Below are 16,801 nucleotides of genomic sequence, written 5' to 3' on the forward strand. Positions count from 1 at the left end.
CTCCACAAAACAGAAAGGCTGTCCAGGGGCCAGCCCCACTAGCACCCACCCTCATGACCCCTAACCCCATGTTCCTGTCATACTGGAAAACCCTTTGCTGTCTCTGCACCCCACCCCCATGTGTCCTACCACACAGCTGCCTCTGTCTAGGTCCATCCCATCCTTCCAAGCTGGCCTCCTCAGTGGAAGCCCCTTCAGTGGAAACCCTTGCCCATTTTGCCTTTCCCTCAAGCCTTCCCACAGGTCTTACACTGTCACTATGGGCTCCCAGGGCCCTATGGAGTCACCTGGTTGTTCTTCTTCCCCAAGTTTGCCCTGAGACCAGCTTCAAACTGGTCATGGGTCAGAGGCCCAATATTTCCCCAGACCCCATCCAAAGGCAGTGGTACCAGTGTCCTTCCTCCGGGGCACGTGGCACTAACCTAGGCCAGTTTTGGAGTCTACAGGTCCTGCTACACCTCAGATCTAGGCCGCCCTACACCCAATCTTGAGATTGCTGGTTGGTGAGTCTAGGTTCCCCACCAGACTGGGACCTCCTCACATCTTACTCATCTTCATCTCTGAGGTGCTAGATGTTCCTTCACAGTGTCCATCCTACCCGTCATCACGTTTTTATTAAGTTCAGTCTCCTCCACTAGAATGGTGCTCCAAGGGGGCAGGACACTTCTCTGCCTTCCTCACACTGGGTCCCCAGCACCACCTACATCTGAACACGAGCACACACGCACACACACATGCACAGAGGTACTAGGCATGGGCAGACAGTAACTAAACATTTGTAGAGTGAGTAGACTGATGAACCCCAAATCCTTTTTTGACTTCAATAATTCTTGACCTTACTTTGTGGAAGTCGAGGAAAGGGAGAGATGCTGGGAGCTATGGCTTCTCACTGGCTCAGCAGAACTGGGCACTTTTCCCAGAGCCCTCAAGACAGGGCAGTGGGAGACAGGAGAGGATGGAAGGTAAAGTTTAGAAAGAACTTCCCAACAGAACAAAGTGAAAGGCAGCTCCCGACCTGCCCTGCTGACCTCGGCAGGAATTTCTCAAGGCTGGCCTCCAAGTTCCTAAGGGATGAGTGCACTCTTGTGGGAGGCACTGAGTCACCTGGGGAGGAGGGGGTGTGTCTACACTCATGGCCTGAGTCCTCATCCTGCCCCTCGCAGCCCCAGGACAACATCCCTTCATTGTCCCCTCCACATACCTCCTCCTAAACACAGGGGACTGGGCCCCAGATGCCACAATGTAGGGTGCAGTGGGAGACAGAGGCAGAGGAGGGGACCCAGGAGGCCCCAGGGCCCACCCACATGCTGCTTCTCCCTGGAGGTCTCCCTCTTACTTCACGTGGGTGTTACACTAATTATCATCTCTTGTTAAGTGTATGCTACGGGCAAGTCCTTTAATTTAATTCTCTCTGCAGTCTTATAAAGTACATGCTATTATGACAGCCGGGAGCTCTGGTGGCATAGTGCCTAAGGCATTTGACTGCTAACCAGAAGGCTAGTGGTTCAAATTCACCAGCCACTCCTCGGAAGGAAAGTTGGGCAATCTACTTCAGTAGTGATACTGCCTGGGAAAACCAAGGAGGGGTCACTATGAGTGGAAATCAACTCGATGGCAGTGAGTTTGTTTTTGGTTTATTATGACACCCATTTTGTAGCTGAAGAAGTATTCCAGAGAGGCTAAGTAATTTGCCCAAGGTCATACAGCCAAAAACTGGCCAAGCAAGGGTTTGGACGTGGTCCATCAAGCTCCAAAGCAACCCCTTTTTATGTCTTTCTTCCCCTGTGGTCTCTCTCTGGTCTTCTGCCTCCCTCTGTCTCCCCTTCCTTTCTGTAATGTCCCTAGGTCTTTATTTTTTACTTCTTCCCCCAGGCCTCACAGTTTTAAGCAGTCTCTATGCTTCTGTGTCTTTGCTTCTGTCCTCCTTTCTCCGATTTGATATTTTTGCCTCTCTAGATCTCGTTCTCTCTTCTGTATTGTCATCCACCCTCCTACTGTGGCTCCCCCATCTGTTAGGGGCCAGAAGAGGAGCCAGCACCTTCCCGTGATTGTAATGGTCCCTCCCAAGTCCCAGGAAGCCTCTTATTCAAGGTTTCCAAGGCCACTCCGAGCAGAGCACCCTAATGGGGACCCAGTCTGTCCTCAGCCCCCTCTCCAGTAGTGTGTGTTTTGGGAAGGGCAGGCAGCAGTTCAGTGGCCTCTATCTCTCTCCTACTTTCCGACTGGTGGATGGGGCTGCCTGGACAACCAGCTTCCTCTGCTGGGAAAGTCTGATAGGGAAGGGAGGGGATACAGATGCCAAGGCTGAGCTTCACCTTCAGTGAAGAGAGAAGGGCAGAGGCAGAGGGGAGGGCAGCATCAAGTGTGAAGGGGGAAATGGTGGGGAGACTTTGGCAGGCCTCAGAAGTGGGAAAGGCATCAGCTGGGGACAGGAGACAGGCGAACTGCCGCACACCTTGGTTCATACGCATGCATACACACACACAGGCACCACACCACGGTTGAGTCGGCAATCCAAAACCAAAAAAAAAACCTCACTGCCATCAAGTTGATTCGACTCATAGCAACCCCTCCTTGGGTTTCTGAGTCCGTATCACTACGGAAGTAGATTGCCCAGTCTTCCTTCTGAGGAATGGCTGGTGGGTTTGAACCGCCAGCCTTGTGCTTGGCAATGGGGTTCGGAAAACAATCCCCTCCACTCCCTGGCCCAGTCACGGCCCCGGGTCGAGAGTTGACTCCTTGCCCAATCCTGCTCAGAGCTGAGGCTTGCCTGAGCCTGGGAACCTCAAACCAGCACAAGCCTCTGGGGACCAGGGTCACAGCCCAGCCCCGGGAGAGGCCACTCATAAAAAAGCCAGAACAGGGGAGCCACTACGGGAAGCTGGAGCCACAGGAGAGGATGAGCCAGGGCTCTGCTGAGATCTGTCCCAACCACCATCCCCACAAGCCTTGCTGTTGGTGCTACCGCAGACCCTCAGCCCATTGGGCTGTCTAGGGATCCAGACGCCTGTGACCTTTGGACAACATCCTAGTCAACTTCCTAGGATATGAGAGCCAGGGATCAGGAAACCTGGGTCCCTTTCCCTATCATCCCAAACATTTGTCCTAGGTGTGGAGAAGGACAACACTAATAACTAGCACTGACCACACACACTGTTCTAAGTACGTCATATGTTTTTGTTCATGCAAGACCCATAACAACCCTATGAGGTAGATACTATATTTATTACTCCTTTTTTGGAAAGAAGAAATTGAGGCACAGAGAGGTTAAGTCTCTTGACACAGATCCCACAGCTAGTTAAAGTGGCAGAGTTGAGATTCAGTAAGGCACTTGATTTGACTCCAATGTCAGTGCTCTTATCTTAACACTTCCCTTGAGGAAAGGAAAGGAGACCGGTACCCAGTCCTCCTCCCAGCCCTGAGAGGGACAGCCGGAGGGTGGCTGTCCCAGGACCCACTTACAAAAGCCAACAGCCAGGTCCTCAGGAAGAAGTCATTTGCATGTTGTCTTGTTATGGGTGGACACCCCCATCTTCAGCGGCCCCCACCTCAGGTCTCTCTGTGCGTCTCCCTTTTCCCCACTCCGCTTCCAGAGGTCTCGTGCTTGCACCTGGGGAGGGGTCCTGAAGTTCTTAAGTCCTTTCTCCCGGCCAGGGTCATCTCTAGAGCCCAACACAGGGACTTCCCCGCTGGGGGGTTGGGGGGAGCAGTCACTCACCTGCCCCAGTACCTGTCACTCCAAGGGCCTGGGGTGGGGACCGCCGGGGTGGCCTGGAGGAAGACTGGGCGAGGGTCCCTGCGTAGAGAGCCCCAGCCCGACTGCGGGAGCGGCGGGGGAGGCGGAACGCTGTGGATCGCAGGGCGGGGAGGGGAGCGGAGGGCGGGGGGCAGGAAGGGGGTGGGAACTCGGGCCCTGGCCAAAGCAGGAAGTTTTGACAAGGAAACGGGAGCTGGGGGAGGGGGGATCCAGAGTGCCCGGGAGGGAAACGGTGTTGGGGGTGCGAACACAGTGAGGCAGAGCTGCAGGGCCGGCTCTTAGCAACCTAGACCTAGAGCAGAGGAGATGAGGAGCGGAGGTGAGATTCCCTCCTCGGCTGGTTACTGGCTGCGCAGCATTGGGTCTGTAACTTAACCTCTCTTGCCTCAGTATTTTTATCTGCAAATTGGGGGTGTGGAGAGGAACCAATGAGATCGTCCGGTACCTTCCCAGTTTTTAGCATGTGGAGGAACGCCCAACAACCATTATCTATTAAAGACGATCCGGGGTCTGACGAGCGTGTCCTAGTCTGGGAGAGGCTGACGGGGAGAGGTTCCTCCTCTTCTCCCGCGGTCCCAAATCACACTCAGGAGGCTATGATCCTGGGAAGCAGCTTCTGGCACAGTCTCCGGCTCTGCCTGCCCCCTCGACCCCTCCGCCCACGGGGCCCTGACGCTGAAGTCCGCCGCCGCGCGGCAGCTTCGGGGCTGACAGACCTCGGCGCTGGCGCCACCTTGCGGCCAGCGTTCACGTAGACGGAACCTGGGAGGAGGTTCTTATGCGGAGCTTTGTATCCCACCCCTGGGCACTGACAATTCCCTTATCAGCTTCTATCTGATGGAACAAGAAATCATTATTATAACAATTAACATTTCTTTTCATCATCATTAGCCCTGTAGGTTATTGTGTCTCATTTAACTCATAACTCGAAGTTGGTTCAATGATTTTACACACGCTGAAACGGATGTCCAGCGTGGTTAGGACGCTAGTAACTGGCAGACGCAGGATTTGAACTGAGGTCTGTGGTTCGTCTGATTACAGGGCTGGCTCTCCAAATCATTGTACCACACAGCCGGTCACAGTAAAAGCTACAATAGTTCAAGAGGAGCAAGGCAGGTACATCCCTCCCTAAGAGACCTTTTCAAATCAATTTTGTTGTTAGGTGCGGTTGAGTTGTTTCCGTTTCCGACTCACAGCGACCCTATGCACAGCAGAAGGAAACGCTGCCCTGTCTCGTGCCAGCTCCACGATCCTTGCTATACTTGAACCCATGGCTGCAGCCACTGTGTCTATCTCCTTAAAGGCCTTCCCCTCTTTCGTCGACCCTCCACCTTACCAAGCAAGACATCCTTCTCCAGGGAATAGTCCCTTCTTACAACACGACCAAAGTAGGTGAGACGAAGTCTGGCCATTCTTGCTTCCAAGGAGCATTCTGGCTGCACTTCCTCCAGGACAGATTTGTTAGTTCTTTTAGCAGTCCATGGTACTCTCAGCATTCTTTGCCAGCACAATTCAAAAGCATCAACTTTTCATTGGTCTTCCTTATTCATTGTCCAGCTCTCACATGCTTATGAAGTGATTGAAAATACCATGGCTTGTGTCAGGTGCATCTTAGTCCTCAAGGAGACATCTTTGCTCTTCAGCACTTGAAAGAGGTCCTTTGCAGCCGATTTGCACAGTGCTATATGTCGTCTGATGTCCTGACTGCTACTTCCACTGGCATCAATTGTAGAACCAAGCAATGTGAAGTCTTTGACAACTTCAATCTTTTCTCCATTTATTGTGATGCTGCTTATAGGTCTAGTTGTGAGGACTTTTGTTTTTATATTGAGATATAATCCATACTGCAGACTGTATTCTTCAATTTTCATCACTAAGTGCTTCAAGTCATCCTCATTTTCAGCAAGCAAAGTTGTGTCATCAGCATATCTCAGGTTGTTAATGATTCTTCCTCCAATCCTGATGCCACGTTCTTCTTCATATAGTCCAGCTTCTTGGATTATTTGCTCAACATATAGACTAAATAAGTATGGTGAAAGGATACAACCTTGACACACTCCCTTCTTGATTTTAAACCACACAGTGTCCCCTTGTTCCTTTCAAATGACAGCCTCCTGGTCTATGTACAGGTTCCTCATGAGTACAATTAAGTGTTCTGGAATTCCCATTCTTCTCAATGTTACCCATAATTTGTTAGGATCCACACAATCAAATGCTTTTGCATAGTCAGTTAATCAACTTTATTATGGTGTAAATGGCATACAATTAAAAGTGTACCTATTAAAGTGTACAGTCAGATGAATGCTGACAAGTGTGTTCACCAGTGTAGCCACCACCCCAATCAAAATAAAAAGGCATTTCCATCACCCCTTAAAAGCTCCCTCTTACCCCTTGGCAAATAATGCCCCACCAACTCCATCCTTATGCCCAGCCCTACAAAATCTCTAGGTTGCTTACTCTCACTGTAAATTTGTTTGTTCTAGAGTTTCATGTAAATAAAATCATATGTATGTAGTCATGATGTCTGGTTTATTTTAGTAGCTTTTAACAGTTCATCACTCTTCATTGCTGGAGTAGTATCCTATTGACTGTACAGATATGTCTCATCTTGTCTTTACACCAGTTGATGGGCACTTTGGTTTTTTCTAGTTTGGGGCTACTATGAATTAAGCTACTATGAACATTCATGTACAAGCCTCGTGTTGTTGTTGTTGTTGTTGTTGTTAAGTGCCGTCGAGTCGTTTCCGACTCATAGCGACCCCATGCACAGCAGAACGAAACACTGCCCGATCCCGCGCCAGCCCCACAATCCCTGCTATACTTGATCCCATCATCGCAGCCACCGTATCAATCCATCTTGTTGAAGGCCTCCCCCTCTTTCGTCGACCCTCCACCCTACCAAGCATGACATCCTTCTCCAGGGAATGGTCCCTTCTTACAACATGACCAAAATAGGTGAGACGAAGTCTGGCCATTCTTGCTTCCAAAAGCCTCGTGTAGACATGTCTTTTCATTTATCTTGGTGTAGCTACTTAGGAGTGGGGCTACTGGGTTAGAAGAGTTATGAGTTCTTTATGTATTCTGGTTTTAAGTCATTTGTCAAAGCTATGTATTGAGAATATTTTCTACATAGGAGACTTCAATATGGGAGACAAGCAAGTGTTGTTTGGTTTGGTGCTTTGAGGGGAGAGAGGTGTAAGAGAGAATCGGATTAGATGGAGCTGCTCACTTTGGGGAAGGAAGGGAAGACCGCAAGGTTGAAGATTGCTTTATCTGACTTCAGTATCACCAATAGTCTCCAGCAGAGGGCAGCAGAAACCAGAGCACAGCTCAAGAACCCTGGAGGCCCAAGACCATAGAGTTGCAGCCTATCGGAGGCTAGAGGGTACTTGAAGAGCATCTGGTCCAGCATCCCGAAGGTGCAAATGAGGAGCCTTAAGTCCAGACAGGGGAGCTCTGGTAGCGTAGTGCCTAAGGCACTTGACTGCTAACCAGAAGGCTGGCGGTTCAAACTCACCAGCCAGTCTTTGGAAGGAAGATGGGGCAATCTACTTACGTAGTGATACTGCCTCGGAAACCCAAGAAGCCGTCGCTATGAGGCGGTCTGACTGGACCGCGCATAACAACAAGAAGTCCAGACAGAAGGAGTATGCCCTTCCCAGGCTCACTTGTACTCATCCTTTTACATTCAGCTCACCTGTCTTTCTAGGCCCTGCCACCCTTCCCAGCCCCACCCTTGCTTTTGAAAGTGTGATGATCCTTACCTCCGATCCTTGGATTCTGAGTTCGTCAAGGAATGGGGCCAGGTCAAAATCATCTTTCTGCCCCTAATGCCTGACACAAAAACTGAGTGCTCGGTAAATGTTAGCGTGAATGGCTGATACTCTGAGTGATGCTCTTCCTACTCCCTGGACCCAGCTCTGCTCCCTGTACCCAAGCCTATAGCTGAAAGAATGGAAGTCCCTCTGAGACCTCCTGGAAGGTTCAAAGGGGCTCCTCATTCCTATTTTTGTTCAACAGACTCTCATTTTGTGTTTATCTGGTGCCCAGAATACAGAGAAGATGACAATGATGTGGTGATGATGTTGATCACAACTATTAGCTTTTATTGAATACTTACTTCTTGTTGTTAGCTGCTATGGAGTGAGCCCCCGACTCACAGTGACCATATGCACAACAGAAAGAAATCCTGCCCAATTCTGCACCATGTCCACGATCGGCTGCAGAATGGACCATTGTGACCCATAGCATTTTCACTGGCTGATTTTTGGACATAGGTCACCAGGCCTTTCTTCCTAGCCTTCATCTGGAAGCTCTGCTGAAACCTGTTCAGCATCATGGCAACCAACCTCCAGCGACAAATGGGTAGTGGCTGCACACGAGGTACATTGGCTGAGAATCAAACCCAGGGCTCCTGAATGGAGGACGAGAGTTCCACCATGGACCCACCACTGTCCACACACCTGCTGATTACCAGGAACCATCCTAAGACCTTTAAGGAGCTCTGGTGGTGCAGTACCTAAGGCATTTGACTGCTAACCAGAAGGTTGGTGGGTCAAACCCACCAGCTACTCCATGGAAGGAAGACAGAGCAGTCTAATTCCATAAAGATCTACCGCCTCAGAAACCCAGTGCGGGTCTCTAATGAGACTATGAGTCAGAATCGACTTGATGGCAGTAAGTTTGGTTTTTGGTTTATCCTAAGATCTTTATATGTAATAACTTATTTAGGCAAAAAATAAAGGTCTCCTGCCTTCAAAGAAGGAGCTCTGGTAGCATAGTGCCTAAGGCATTTAACTGCTAACTAGAAGGCTGGGGTTCAAATCCACCAGCCACTCCATGGAAGGAAGACTGGGCAATCTACTTCCGTAAAGATTTATCACCTGGGAAACCCAAAGGGGGTTGCTATGAGTAGGAATCCACTCAATGGCTATGAGTTTGGTTTTTGGTTTTTGGTGCCTTCAAAGAGTTCATATGCTAATTAGGAAACAGTTGATTACTCATACAATGAAGATATGGGGAGCATCTATTATGTGCAGGCATTGGGGCTACAGTTGTGTACAAAACCAACAAAAATCTCTCCTTAAATATGGTAGTTCTGGTGGTGGAGCTCTGGTAGCATAGTGGCTAAGACACTTGCCTGCTAACCAGATGGCTGGCGGTTCAAACCCACCAGCCACTCCTCGGAAGGAAGGTTGGGCAATCCTACTTCAGTAGTGATACTGCCTCGGAAACCCAAGGAGGGGTCGCTATGAGTCAGGTTTGACTCGACGGCACATAACAACAACAACAACTGGTGGTGTAGTGCCTAAGGCATTTGACTGCTAACCAGAAGGCTGGCGGTTCAAACTCCTCGAAAGGAAGGTTGGGCAATCTACTTCCATAGTGATAACACCTCGGAAACCCAAGGAGGTAGGTAAAAGGAGTTGGAAGGTAAAAATGAAACTTACATTATAGCAATGGTAGTAGTGGAGAGATGATAAATAAAATAAATCAATAAAATTATGACACATTAGTGGTAAGTGCTATGGAAAAAAATAAAATAGGGAAAAGAGATAGAGTTGCTGGGGGTACAGTTTTTGGAAAGATGGTCAGGGAGGGCCTACTGAAAAGCTCCCCTGCAGGTAAAGACCTCATGGAAGTAAAGAGGGAGCCATGCAGATTTCTGGGGGAAGAGCATTCCAAGAAGGTAGAAGAGCAAGCACAAAGACCCAAGACCAGAGTGTGTCCTAGGTTCAAGAAAGAGCAAGGAGGATGGACCAGCATGACAGGAGCATGGCGGGAGAGGCTGAGGACAGAGGTGTGATGGGAGTTGGATCCTACAGGGTCTTGTAGGCTGCGGTAAGGATGTTAGATTGTGCTTTGCATTAGATGGACAGCCACTGGAGGATTTTGAACAGAGGAGGGACATGATCCAGCTCAGGTCTCAAAAGAATCTCTCTGGCTGCTGTGTTGAGAACAGGCTGTAGGGAACAAGGGCAGAAGCAATAATCCAGGTAAGCAATCCAATGTGAGACGACGGAGGAATGAGGATTGGCTGGACTAGCGGCGCGGGGGGGGGGGGGGGGGCCCCCCCCCCTTTGGGGGGGGGGGGGCGCCTCCTCCCTTGTGATGGGAAGGGTTGATGGGGCCTCCTAGGGGCAGGAATTTGAGCAGAGCATCCCGGCTCTGAGAGATGGCTCCCTGGTTCTGCTTGGAAAGCTCAGCTTGAGGCTGGTCTCACTGTCTCAGCAAATACAACTCAAGTCACTGAGCAAGCTGAATGTCAACACATGCCCCACGGGACACTTACAGTCTCACTCACAGCCTCTGGGAGAGGCGCTCACTAGAACACATAGAGAGAGAGATGAAGCAGCCTCTGGCCCCCTCTGATCTCACAGGAGGGTGGCTGGCCTGGGCCTAGGCTGCAAGGGGTGGTGAGGTCCTCTCAGGAAAGCCCTGCAGGGATAGCACATTCTTGCTATTCTCCCTGCTGCTCCTGCCATGGACACGTGGTGGCAGGGCTATACCCTAATAAGCTAATCCTAAATGCTTAGCATTGATGCTGATGACAGTGTTGAGAATGTCCCACTCACAGAAATGTGAGAATATCCCATTCACAGAACCAAGCCCAGCTGACCTCACTGAATCTTATGTGTGTGGTGGTGGCAAGCCCTGGTAACCTTGAAATACAACTCAGAACCCCTAGGCTGATCTTCCCTCTATTTCAGACCCCAGGATGGTATCTGGCCTGAGTCTTCCCACAGGGCTCCCCACCCCCACTCCCTCCTCTGCCTTTCCCTGCTGGAGGCCTAGCCACCAGTCTCTCCATACTGCCTTCCTCTCTGTTGCCCGCCAGCCTGCCTGCCTGGCACTCCCCCCTCCATCCCCCTCCACTCTAGCTGTAATCACAGCTCAGCCAGGACCCCACCCCTGTGAATAATTGGGGCTGATTTAGGGGCTACAAGGGAGGGGGGGCTAATGGAGTTCGTGGGGGGCCGCCCTGGTGATGAGGGGAAGGTTGAGAGGCAATTAGCAGGGCTGACAGCCTGGGGAATCACCTCATCCCTAATGCGCTTGCCCATGGGAAGAGCTAGTGAGGGGTTTGTGGGGAGGGGGCAGTCTACCCCACCCCCACAACCTTGGACGGACTTGGACTTGGGCAGGTATCCTGCCCTTTCCTCAACAGGAGGTTGAAGGACACAATGGGTGGGAGATACTGCAATGATGAAGGGAGATGGAGAGGAGCACTATGGGGAGGGAGGCTGATGGGGTGAGTCAGGAGCTCCTGGCCCCCCAAAGCCCCTCACCTCCCAGCACATGCACACACTCACTCTCTCTCAGACACACACTGCCCCACAGAATCCCATCCCTCGCTGGGGACTAGCTCCTGATTAATACCAACATTAGCCTGAACACTCTCCCCTCCTGGCCTCCTTGTCATTAATTACCTCCTCTCCCAGCCCAGCAGAGGGAAAGCCAGCTCCTCCAGGGCAAAAGAACCCAAGTGCCTGACCCCCTGCCCAGAAAACCATCCCTGCCCCCTTCTCCCTGCTTCAGAAACAAGAGGGAGGAAGAAAGAAATCCAGAAGATGGAAGGAGGGACCTTGCAGGGTTGTTGCAAGGTTTTAACAAGTCCCATGTGTAAAGCTTTACCAACAGGACCTGGCCTGTAGTAGGTGCTGTGTGTTTGCTGTTTCTTTACTCTCTTACTCCTCCTCCTTCCTATTCCTCTTCCTCCTCCTATCTTGCCACAGGGCCTTGAGTATTCCTAGCTCTGGCCCTGGCCTTGGTGTTTGGAGGTGGGACAGGACAGATTGGCAGGGAGGAAGGGAGGAAGGGAGGGAAGGAAGGAGGGAGATTGTGTCCTCTGTCCTCGCCATCCCACACCCCTACCCCCTGCCACTCTCCCCATATCTCCTTCTCTGAACCTCTCACCCTTGGGAGTCTTTCCATAATCTGAACTCCATCCCCACCCCTGGAGATGATCAGCCAGGAGCTGGAAAACCTCTGGCTGGAAATGCCACAGAGGAGCCCTCCCTGTCTAAGTGGACAGCCAGATCCCATTTTTCTGCCCACATGCCCGCATGATTTTAGGTTGGGAACAAGGAATTTGCACAACTCATGCAGAGAGCCAAGTTTACACACAGTTTTTACCCATATACAAGTTTTTACACAGGGACTGCAGCACACAAACACAAAACCAGATGCATTGGGATCAAAGTCACCTGGGGGTGGGAGGATGGTGACACATCCCACTGGGAGATACCATCCACCACCATACATACCTGCAGACATTATCATACCAAGAACATGCAGTTCAAATGACACTGATGGCTGCCCGAAGAGGAGCAGATAAGACGTCAAAGAACATGAAAGTGGAAGAGGCTCTGCTACTGTGATGGGAAGTTTGTAGGTCAGTTGTGTGTGTATATCTGGTGGCATAGTGCCTAAGGCATTTGACTGCTAACCAGAAGGTTGGCAGTTCAAACCCACCAGCGACTCCTTCCGTAAAGATTTACTGCCTTGGAAACCCAGTGGGGGTTGTTATGAGTTGGAATTGACTCCATGGCAGTGGGTTTGTGTGTGTGTGTGTGTGTGTGTGTGTGTATGTGAGCCTCAGGAGGGATCTTCTGCCTTCTCCTCACTGGGCTGCCATCTTGAATCTCTTTAGTTTCATTGTTTGCTCTCTCTCTCACATACACATATATACACACACGTTGTAAAGCAAAGTGTAATGAACTGAAACCAAGCCCATGTCCACCCCAAGCTCTGAGGTCTAAATAACTGTTTGGCCCAACCTACCGTCTGCTCCTTGCCCAGGACTCCAAGGCCTGACTCTCAGCTCCTTCTACCTCACCTCTGCCTCCCAAGAGCTCTTGCAAATTGTGTCTCTATGAGTCTTCCCTTGAGAAGCCCCAGACAGCCACCTTCCACAACAAGATATAGTTGGGGGCTCCATGAGATTTTCCTGAGCCCTTACCAACACCCCCGTGAGCCCCGTTATAAGACCAAGTGAGCCTGGAGACCTGACAATCGATATCCCTCAAAGATGAACACGCTAATAACTTTATCCCCTCTTGTCCTCCAACTCTGGCCTACATTAGCTCTGACCACAGGCCCCAAGTGGCTAGGACCTGCAGTGGGCAGGGCTGGAGCTGAGTAACCCCTTCAGATCCAGGTGGGAAGCATGAAGGTAGATTGCTAGAAGAACTTCCTGGCTTTCAAGAATGGGAGGCCAAGGGGATAAAGGATAGGAAGCCTTGGATTGTGTCTCCCACTCCTGAATAAATCTCCTTAGAGACCTGACCTTATGAGGATCTGTGGTCTCAGAAGCACTCTATTGGAGTGCCAAGGGGCCTATCTAATCCTTGAGGGTTTCTCAGAGGTGAGCTGGGAGGGGAGTTCCCACTAGGGAAAATCAGGGAGCCACAGAACTGGATGGAGTTGATTGGGGAAGGGCTAGTCTGGATCCTGCCCTCCCTGCAGTCCCTAGAGTCTCTTCCTCCACCAGGGCCTGCTGGGGCAGCCCACCAGGTTTCAGACAGAAAGAGAAACTCCTCTTTACCCTCCTCTCCCCTCCACAGCTAGGCAAGACTTTTCTGTTTGAAGCAGGTGCAGGTGGAGGGGTGGTTGCATCAGGACACAAGAGCATCTCTTCTGTGAGCACTGTCCCCCTAAAACATAAAACTGTCCTGCCTCACCCCCAAACACCAGGGCCAGGGCCAGAGCTAGGAATGCCCAAGGCCCTATGCCAAGCTAGAAAGGAGGAGGAAGAGAAATAGGAAGGAGGAAGAATGAGAAAGAGAGTAATAAAAACAGCAAACACACAGCACCTACTACAGGCCAGGTCCTTTTGGAAAAGCTTCATACATGGGACTTATTTAAACCTTGTAACAACCCTGTAAGGTCAGTGCTATTATTTTCTCTATTCTTCAAAGGATGACATTAAGGCACAGAGAGGCTGAATAACTTTCTCAAAGTCACACAGCTGCTAAGTGGCCAAAAACCAAATTCACTGCCATTGAGTCAATTTAGACTCATAGCAACTCCCTTTGGGTTTCCAAGGTGGCAAATCTTCACAAAAGTAGATTGCCCAGTTTTCCTTCTGCAGAGTGGCTGGTGGGTTTGAACCTCCAACCATTTGGTTAGCAGTCAAATGCCTTAGGGACTATGCCACCAGAGCTCCTTTTTGCTAAGTGGTAGAACCAGGGAATCTGGCTCCAGAGTCTAGGCAACACAGCCCTGGGAGAAAAGGAAGGGGAACCAGCTTAGAGGGAAGGGATGCTGAAGAGACTTTGGTTCCAAGGGATGGATTAGGGCAAGGCTCAGTGGAAGGCACATGGCCCCCTGGGGCTCTACCCTGCATCTTGGCATCTCTTCCTTGTTCTCTGTGCTCCACGAATGCACATCTTGGGGCTCTGCAGTGCTGTGGGCTGCCCCTCTTGCTCTGTCTCCATGTCCCTCCTTGTCTCCATGTGGGCTTCTCCTGCAGCTCCAGCCCTATGTCCTTGGCCTTGTCTTGTCTGTGTCTCTCCTGGCTCCAGATCTCTCTCCTTCCCACTGCCCACAGCCAAAGCTGCTCAGAGTTACCATCTTAGCACTAAAGCCCTAGAGCTTGTCAGAACTGGGGGGGGGGGGGCCGACACAGAGAGAGATGGTTTGGAAGGGGGCTGATGCTTGGAGCAGTGGGGTCACCTTACTCCCCACTGCAGAGGCCTCATTGCCTGACTCAGCCTGGCAGTAGGCTTGAAGGTAGAATTTCTGGGTCCTGGCTCCTCTGGGACTGTCCCCATCACCACCACTGGGCAGCCAGTCCAAACCACTTTAGGAATTTGGCAAGACAGGCTCTCTCCAGCTGGTACTTAGAAAGCCCAGGGCCTGTGGAGCCTGGAATTCTCCCTAGGATCTATTTGCAGCCTGGGGGACCAAAGGGGTACAGGACAGAACATCCCTCACCCCTGTAGCTCCAGCACTCTGCCCATCTCATTCCTGGAAACCGAACAGATGCTCTACTCTCCTGTCGGGAATCCAGCTCCTGAGGGAGCAGGCCAGGAAGGAGATAGAGACTGGTTAGGAAGTCTGAGGAGGTCAGGGGTGGCTTAGACCCCTGGGTTCTTTGCAGACTTCATGCCAGTGTAGGGGGCCCAGGGGAAGCCTGCACTACTGATTCTTTCTCCCCAGAGAAGGTATGGTATAGCGGCAGAAGCCTCCTGAGAAAGGAGAGCTCTGAGTTATTTCTTCAATGCTGTGTGTCTCTGAGGTGCCCACCACCCTTTCTGAGCCCCTGTCTTCCAATCAAAATAGCCCTGACAGTAAGAGATAGAAGATGGGGCTTAGGCCAGATCTGGGGGACCCAGATATCCCATACCTACAACCTCAGGTTGCTGTCCTGGTCCCAGCTCCCTATGTGGTCCTCAGGGTCCCATCCCATCGATCCCCCTGCAAGCATCCATCTCAGCTGGTGCTTGGCCCCTCATGGGGAGGGGTCGCTAATGGACTTGGCACAGCCAGGAGGTAATTAACAGGGAGGGGGCAGGGGCAGCAGCAGGGTGAAGGGGGGCAACGTTAATGACAATGGAATCCAACAGCTACGAGTGATTGGAGGTTCTGTGAGTGTGTGTGTGTGTGCACACACACACATGTGCATGCACACTCACGCTGTGGGGTAGGCCAGGGTGCCTGTCCCTGTGCACATCCGCAGGTCCGTCAGTGGAGAAGAGGGAGTAGGAAGGGCTTTCAGACCATAAAACTGACAATGTGAGTGTGAGCTGCTGCCCCCTACATTGCCCCAGACCCAGATTGCCTGAAGGAACTGGAGTGGCAGTCTTCAGCTCCCGTTCCCAGATCGATGAAAGCTATCTGGTTCCCCTACCCACTGCAGTCCCGGAATTTTTCCTTCCCTGCCCAAACCTTGTTCCCAGAACCCCTTACCTCCAGGGCTGACCTGCCCATCTTTTCCAACAATGCCTCTGGTTACAGCTGAAAAAGAGCCACTGATGCCCAGATGCTCTTGGCCTTGGAAATGCTCCATGTGTCCTGCAGATCCTTCTTTCTGCCTAACCTCCACCTCTCTGCTTCAGTACCAAAAAACAAAACCATTGCTCTCCAGTCAATTCCGACCCATAGCAACCGTACAGGAAAGCTTCAAACTGCCCCATAGGGTTTCCAAGGCTGTAATCTTCCAAGTCTCCCACAGAGTGGTTAGTGGGTTCAAACTGCCTGCCTTCCAGTTAGCAGCCGAGTGCCTAACCACTGTGCCACCAAGGCTCCTTTCTGCTTCAGTAAAGGGCCTAAAACCTGCTCAGTGTGGGACAAGTCTGATTCCCTTACGCCTCTATCTTCAGAGCCCGGAAGGCTGAAACTATCCCATCCCAACTAGCTCAGTAGGCAGAAGTGTGCAGACAGAAGGGGCTGTAGGTGAATAGAAACCGCCCCCAGGAGTCCAGGCTGGTCTCTAGGACATTCTCTGATCTTGTCCCACCTGTACATTTCCTGTATTCACCTGCCCGCCATTTCTCTATCTGTGTCCATCTATGCCTGTCTATGTGTCCTTCTCCTTCTCTTTTTCTCCATCTGTGTGTCTCCTTGGTCCCTGTGTCTCTTCTGTGGTCTCTCTGCACATCTCCATGTCTGTAGGTCCCTATCTCTGCCTCTCTGCTCTTTCTCTGAACATCTGTCCCTGGGCTCACCTGTTGGTTCTGATTCCCTCCCTCCCCATTCCCTCACCATGTTCCCACCCTCTCTCCTTCCAATCACTCCCTATGCTTTAAGTGTCCTTTCTCACAGGGGTTGTGCAGCCCCACCCAGGCCAAGATAGGAGAGGAGGGCCCATGAACTTGGCCCTCTGGGACCTACCCCCCACACCCCCTATCAATCAGCCTCCAGCCCTGGGTCAGGCCTCCATTAGCATTAACCAGCCTGGACGAGAGGCAGACGCCACCGGGCTAAGCCTAGAGGTGATAAGACCCAGATTGAATCACCGGGTAGGGAGGGCTGGGCACCCAGGGACATGAAACAGCCACAAGATTAGCCCTGGGGAGCCATGGGTTATTGCAGGAACTG

This window comes from Orycteropus afer, unplaced genomic scaffold (genome assembly GCF_000298275.1).
Source record: "Orycteropus afer afer isolate SDZICR_OR568_19922 unplaced genomic scaffold, OryAfe1.0 scaffold00217, whole genome shotgun sequence".
Classification (NCBI taxonomy): Eukaryota; Metazoa; Chordata; class Mammalia; order Tubulidentata; family Orycteropodidae; genus Orycteropus; species Orycteropus afer.